At 36.7% G+C, this 7,492-nt stretch overlaps 1 pseudogene; it reads left to right on the plus strand.

The window, feature by feature from the left end:
- The first annotated feature begins 2,404 nt into the window (after window positions 1-2,404).
- LOC101572941 lies at window positions 2,405-2,893 on the plus strand (annotated as a pseudogene).
- The last annotated feature ends 4,599 nt before the right edge of the window (window positions 2,894-7,492 follow it).

The raw sequence follows: 7,492 nt of genomic DNA on the forward strand, positions 1-7,492 counted from the left end.
TTTTGTGATTTTTCATCAGTGTAATTTGAAATAATTTCACTATTTGAACTTTAGGTCTCTCAAGACCAAGATCGAGAAAAACGAAGTGTAAGTTCCTTCTTTTTTACATGCAAGCCTTCTGTGTTAAATATTCATGACTGTGGTAAAGCATTTACCTATCCAAATCTCCTCTACTTTTTGGAGATTCTTAATGTGTTTGTCTCTTGTCACTAAGCGGGGAGGGTTAGCTCCACTTTGAAGAATGGAAGTATCTTTGCCTCTCACCCAGCACTGGTGCTCAGGTTGAAATGTGAATCTTTCTGTGATGACTTGAGTTTGGATGTTTTCACTTGAATGGTCTAGCTTAGCAAAGGCCCATAAATGCCCATAACTGCACTCTGTGATGGCCCTACAATGTTCATTCCAAGAAGATAATGCATAATTAAACTGGAGAACTTGAGACTTGGCTTTGCCTACCCCTGACACAAACTGATGCAAAAAGAGGAAAGCTCTGTCTTGGGTAGTTTCAGAGTGTCTGGTCCATGGCCAGGAAAGCTCACTGCTTTGTCTGGTGGGGCACAATTTGTTCCCAGGAGAGCACATAGAGGAGGCAACGGCCCTGCCTTCAGCCTCAGGGCCACACCCCCAGTTACAAAGCTCCCCCTCAGTGGCACCTTTCAAAGTTTCTGCCACCTCTGATAGTACTCTGTGAGCACCAGGCCTTAATGTGGGCAGCCAGGCCTGTTTCAGGTCCCAAGTGTCACAGTGAGCCAGTGTTGATGGTCTGTCCTACTGGTGGCAAGTTCAGTAAAGAACAGCTTTGGTTTTAACACTTAACCAAAAATTGTTTAAGAAGAAACTTAAATTTTAAGAGGAAAAGTCTAGTTTGAAGATTTGTTTTTAGTTTTTCAGAAATTTTGTTATCAAAAGCACAGTTTAGAGCCTCAAACAATAAACAGAGTGTAGAATATAGAAATTGATAGGGTCATCCACTGATAGGAAGAAAGAGTGGGAAGAAAGAAGTGAGATTCAAGAAGAAAAGGGGTTTTTTTGGTTGAATCATCCAGGTAAACACTTCTTATAAAAAGAGAGAGAAACATTAAAGCCCTTCAATATCCCCAAGTTTATACTTTTAGCTATAGAAGAAATTACTCTATCTGCTAAACTGACTTTGCATAGAAAAGCTAGGAATACAGGAACATAGTTATCTCTGGGGTTTTTAGTTAATCAAAAATCTGTTCATAGTACAAGTAGAAAGGTAAAGAAGCTTAGATGAAGAGGACAGATCTCTCACAAATGGGAAGGGGTACAAGAAACCAAAGATGTATGGATTGAGGTCAGGGGAGAATTGAGATCTGCCAAGGACAGGCACCTAATAACAGCAGGGAATGTAAGAAGCAGCTGTCAAGATCATGTCCTAAAAACAATAATGACCATAATAATAAAAATGGGAAAGGGAATTTAGAGGCAGAGAGAGTGAGGGGGTGAGAAGGGAAAGCAGATTTGTCTATGTTTTTTATTTTTTATTTTTTATTTTAAAGAGGAAAAAAGTAAACATAACAATAGCACAGTTTCAAAGCAGGCTAGTAGGACAATAACAGTAATTGGTACATTGCATATTGTTGCCTACATAGTAGTTATGCAGTGCCTAAGATATATGCATGAAATACTATCCAAACAATATTAGCATAGACCCTTTTTTAATGAACTAAGAGAAACTAGCTGTATAACTACCTTAAGTTTGTTTTTCTTGGTTGTTTTTTTTTTTTTTGTGTGTGTGTGTGTGTGTGTGTGTGTGTGCATTTTTTCCTGTTCTTTTTGTGGAAGGGGATTTGAAAAAGAAATAAACTGTGTTATATATATGTACCCAATTACCAGGATGAATGTAAACTTCATATAATACAGTCATATGCTGATAAATTGATTTTTTAAATGATAACCAGTATGTTAAAGATATATTTTATTTTTCTTTATAAAGAGTATGACAAGCCTTTCTCTTTCCCTCAGCAGATCAGTGACAGCGATGAAATTGCTCCACAGTTTTATCTGCCTCCTAACCCGTACCCATTTGGCCAATATCCACCAATCCTAAACCAAGCATATCCAGGCTACAGGTTTTACCTATTTCCTTTCCCATTTCCTCAGTTTAGAGTTGCAGCTTCCCCTCCTATTGGAAAGTAAAGAAGAGAAAAGAATCACAGTGAAACTTAACATGAAACAAACAGTAAGTGTCCATAACACAACCATTCTGTTGATATTGTTAACCATTATTTAGAGATTATTTAAATGCATCATTCCATAACAAAAATGTTACAATTTTTTCACTGAGTTCCATTAAGTCCTAATTTGCTCCAACATTTTTTGTGACTTCCAAACATCTGGTGGCACATTGGCTAGGCTTTAGGCACCTTTCTAAGGAACGAAAATGTCTATGGCTAATGATTTCTACCTGTGCTACTATGTAGGGCACAAGGAAAAGTTCGGACATGAGTTTTTAAGAGTTTGAGTTTCGGCCGGACGGGAAGCTTAGATATGCCAACAATAGCAATTACCAAAAAGATGTTATGTAATCGTTTTTGATCAGAATAGAGGCATATGTCCACAAAAGTGTAATTGAAGAACTGAAGAGAATTATTGATGACAGTGAAATTACAAAAGAAGACGATGCTTTGTGGCCACCCCCTGACCGGGTTGGCCAGCAGGAGCTTGAAATTGTAATTGGAGATGAAACATATTTCTTTTATGACATCAAAGATAGGTTCTCTTTTTGATGTAAATCAGTCGAAAGATCCAGAAGGCCTTCGAGTATTTTACTATTTGGTACAAGACTTGAAATGTTTAGTTTTCAGTCTCATTGGATTGCACTTCAAGATTAAACCAATTTAAATTGTATATTTATGAAGATCTTTGTATATTTGAGAGATGGGCAAGGGAGGGCTTGTCATTTATAATAAGATTTTTATGAAAAAAACTTTTTGTATGTAAACCTAGGATAGGAAAATATATCAACGGACTGAATGGTTTTTCTCCCTTGGGTCTAAGTGTGTAAGACTGTCCATGTACACATTAAATTCTGTAAATAAAAGCCACTTTTTGTTGAAATTTTGCTCTAATAAAACATCAAAGTCTTTCTAAAAACAAACAAACAAAAAAACCAACATTTTTTGCTGGTAGAAATTCTTGGTGTTTCCACTTGGAAGTACATATATGTGTCCTTATGACTCAAACAACGCAATAGTTTAAATCCTTTGTTAGCTGTAATGTAATGTAATGTAATGTAATGTAATGTAATGTAATGTAATGTAATGTAATGAAGGGTCCTTTATTATCAAAACATTTTACAAAACATTCAAACATTTTTTACAACTGTGCATTTTGGACCTAACCACTGGGCTTATAAAGGTAAAATGTTAATCAAGGTAGAGATCATAGTACATGAATTTGTGGGCGTACAATATAAGATAGACTTTGTCCAAGTCTTTAGAAAGCTGTGTAATTTTTCTATTACTAAGCTTCCACATGTCTTCTGAATGTGGTCATGTAATAAAATCCTAAAAGTTCATGCCCCACCTGTAAGCCCTATCATCTCTGCATAGCAAAAGCAAAGCAAGCAGCCTGAATTCACCTGTGAATTCAGAAAGAGTAAGTTTGCCTGAAGATTACACATGATTGCCTTAGGGAAAAGCCCTGTCAGCAAACTCCATCCTCCATCTACTCAAGTCTCCTTGAACAGAAAATTTCCCAGTCCTTAAATTAAATATGTTTATGCCAATGTCTATAATCAAAATATAAAAATTTACATTTTACCTAGAAAAAGACCCATGGCATTGAGATTAATAACTATTTCATTTATTTCAGATTGCTGAAAATGAATGTGAGCTACTTCCTTGAAGCATCAATAATCCTGATATAAAAGAAAAATAAACATAATTGAAGCATCAAACAGTCTCTCAAGTTGATCCCTGTAGTGGTCCTCCTTTGTAAATATAGAAGCGGAGATCCTGGATTCCAAATTTCTAAATGTTGCTTACCAGTGAAAAATGAAACATAATAGAAGTTATTATACACTTCTAGGTCTCTAAACTCTTTGGGTAAAGCATAGAAAATGGAAAATATCAAAACCAAGCAGCTAAAACCATCCTGAAAGCCCATTCAATAGCTTACATTGTAGTGTTCCAATCATTGTTCTGCTGTGAGCCAAAGGTTGGTTTAATTCAAAAACATTGAAGTAGATAAATTTGTGCATATACACCACAGGCTAGTAAGCTGGATGTATTGGTATCAGGATACAGCAAACAAGGGATAATTGTCTCTAACTTTAAGAAACTAATACTGAGTAAGATCCTTGGAATAAAGTGTATATCATGGTGGTATGTTGGAAAGTACTAAGCTAAGTCATTATGTCACCAAATCATCACATAAGGAACATTAAAATCAATATTCTAGTTCCTTCCTGTATTGTTCATTCATTGCTCCCATTACTTTCCTATTCCCCTCTGTTTTTAATCTATGTCTTCTTTAGATGTGCTGAATAACTTTTTCATGACTGTTATTTCTTTTTAACCTGACATTATTTCTGATCTGATTTTCTCCATACCCTGATGGAATTGTTTCTTTATTTCAGCTGTTATCCTTTCAGAAATTTCAGATGTCTGACTTCCAAGTTCTTTATCTCCTGGACTTATTTTGAATGGGCTAGAGGTTTAAGATAGCCTTTGCTCCTTTCTCTTGACATTTTTAAAGCTCCCAATGTTCCCCCTTACTCTGCAGCCATTGGGGTGGGAGGATGGGTGAGCAAGGCTCCTAAGACAGTGGGAGCACAGAGCAGGCTCACCAAGGCTCCCACTGTGTGGGTTCAGTGTGGCTTCCACCCTTGGTGGGGAGGGTTACAACTCAAGATATATCCAGTGATGATGAGGGCAGGTCGAGGCTTCACAAGAATCTCTCAGTGGTGAGGGAGGGCGCAGTGTAGGGCTCAGCAAGGCCTCCACTACAGTGGGTCGGGCAGCAGCAGCTCAGCAGAGCTGTGGTTATGGTGATGGTGGGAGAGGCAGTCACATCTCTGCAGAGCTGCAGCAAAGTTGAGTGGTCCACCAAGTAATTTATTCTCAATAAAAGCTTTCTATAACCCAGCTAGTGCCTAAATTAACTTTTTCTACTCATTTAACAAGTATCTATTAAGGAAGAACTATGCCTTATATAATACTTTAAACTCTGGAATACAACAGTGAAGATATTTGACAGAATTTCTCCTTCATGGTATTTATATTTGAATTCACTAGTTTGTTTATCACCAATTGGAAATTTTAATGTTTATCCTTCTCATTTTTTTAAAGGTAATTTCATAGTTACCCATAAAGCCAGATTTTGATGTTTTTGTTTCATTCCTTTGATGTTTCATACTAATTACCAAGTATAAAACATCATTCTATAGTCTAAGGCTACTACTGATGTGTACGGAATCATGTTTAGGATTCAGTTTCTTCTTAACACTAATTACCTTTGTTATTGTATTTTTATTTATCAAGGGGTCTTATAGCAGTGCATCTAGTGAAATAAGGTATTGTTTCTTTTGAAATAAAAGAACTATTACTTTCAAGAACAGAAGTTTTCCAATAGTGCTGTAATAATAGTGTTAATTCATAGCAACTGCACATCAAAGTATTCAGGAGAAAACATGGGAAAATGATACACATGACTCAAAATTGTTTTGAGTGACTGATATTTACAGTATTCATAAAAGCATGAATTATTCTACCCTATTCTTTGTCGTGACTCCACAGGAAATTCAAATTTAAATCAAGCCAGGACCACATTGAGAGCTTGTTGATTGCTTTATTTATAACTTAACAGGGAAAACCTTCTTTCTGTAAAGGAGAGGCCTTACAATGGGGACTGATCCCCAGATAGGTAGGCTCAGCAGTAGAAATACAAAATCTGAGACCCTGCAACAGACCTATAGAACCAAAAAATGGGGTTTGGTATTGTGATTAGCAATTTAGCAAGGCCTTGAGAGGATACTGATGAATATTAACATGTTAGAAGCATTTTAAGAAGGTTGAATGAATGTTGTGTTAAAATTCTTGTAGATCACTAATTCCTAGTGTGCTTTCTATTGTTAGAAAGAGCTAAGTGGTAGAGGTGTCTTGAAGAGCAGCCACACATAGGGATCATGGTCCAGAGCTCTGCCACTCTAAGGACACCAAGATCTCTGTAGTAATGCCATAGCTAATTCCTCAGCTTTTAAGCCTCAACCTTAAAAAGGGAGTCTCAGGCCTTGTCAATTGTCCCAGCAAAGACTGTGGGATGTTTACTTTACAGCATTATCTACCACATCTATTTTGCATTTGTATGGTCACTTACCTGTACTCCTTATGCATAAGAAATGGTCTGAATAATATAAAGTTAATAGGTATTCCAAAAATCCATATTGTGTCATACCATTACTTTGACAGATTTTCTAATAAAAATTCTGTGTTTTTTTAAATGATTGATTGATTGATTGATTGATTTGGTACAGTGTCTCACTATGCAGCTTGGACTCATAGTGATCCTCTTGTCTCAGCATCCCCAGCACTGGGATTACAGGTGTGTGCCACCACACCTGGTTTCAGTGACCAGCATGGTGCAGGCCTAGTGCAGCATCCAGTACCGGGGATCAAGCTTAGACCACTGAGCTCTTTCCAGGGCCCTTCAATAAATATTCTAATTCATTTAATTCTTAATAAGTCACTTAATCTCTTACTCTTATTTGATAGAGCTATAATATTTAACTCCCTCTAACTTTCTCCTACAATTATGTAGAAATAATTATTCCTATGCCATCAAATAAATTACATCTCATTTTGTTCCTTTAGGAATGTGCTGAAGAAGTCAGTGAAGTACCTATCATTCAGTTACTTAATTAATGTCACTAGTAAAATTTTTAATTTGTAAGGTGCCAGGGAGAGGGCTCAGTGGAATAAGCCCTTCCCTGACAGGCACAAGGGCCTGAGTTCAATCCCCGGTTCTGCAAAAAAAAAAAAATTAATTAATTTGTATTTCCTATAAAATATCCTTTATTTTTAACAGTAAAATCATCCACTGTAGGAGCTGAAGAACTACTGAAACAGCTGGTAGATGTTCCATATATGTTGTTCTAAATCAAATAACACATTTTTTTTGTGCAGCACCAGGGATCGAACTCAGGACCTTGCACTTTCTAGGCAGGTGCTTATGCCACAGAGCTATACCCCTGGCCAAATAACAGATTTTTAACTCTTTTTTCTTTCTAGGGGCACATCATTTGTCAAGTAAGGTGCAATATTTATGATTAAACATTTCCTAGCCAGGCATGGTTACATGCATACCTATAGCCCCAGTACTGTGAGAGACTGAAGCAGGAAGATCTCAAGTTCAAACCCAGACTGGATGAGATCCTGTCTCAAAATACAAAATAGAAAAGAGTTGAAAATATCACTTAGAACAAAGGCAGTGGTTCAATTCCCAGTACAAGAAAAAGAAGGAGGAAGAG

The sequence above is a fragment of the Octodon degus genome, unplaced genomic scaffold, assembly GCF_000260255.1.
Source record: "Octodon degus isolate 3935 unplaced genomic scaffold, OctDeg1.0 scaffold00341, whole genome shotgun sequence".
NCBI lineage: Eukaryota > Metazoa > Chordata > Mammalia > Rodentia > Octodontidae > Octodon > Octodon degus.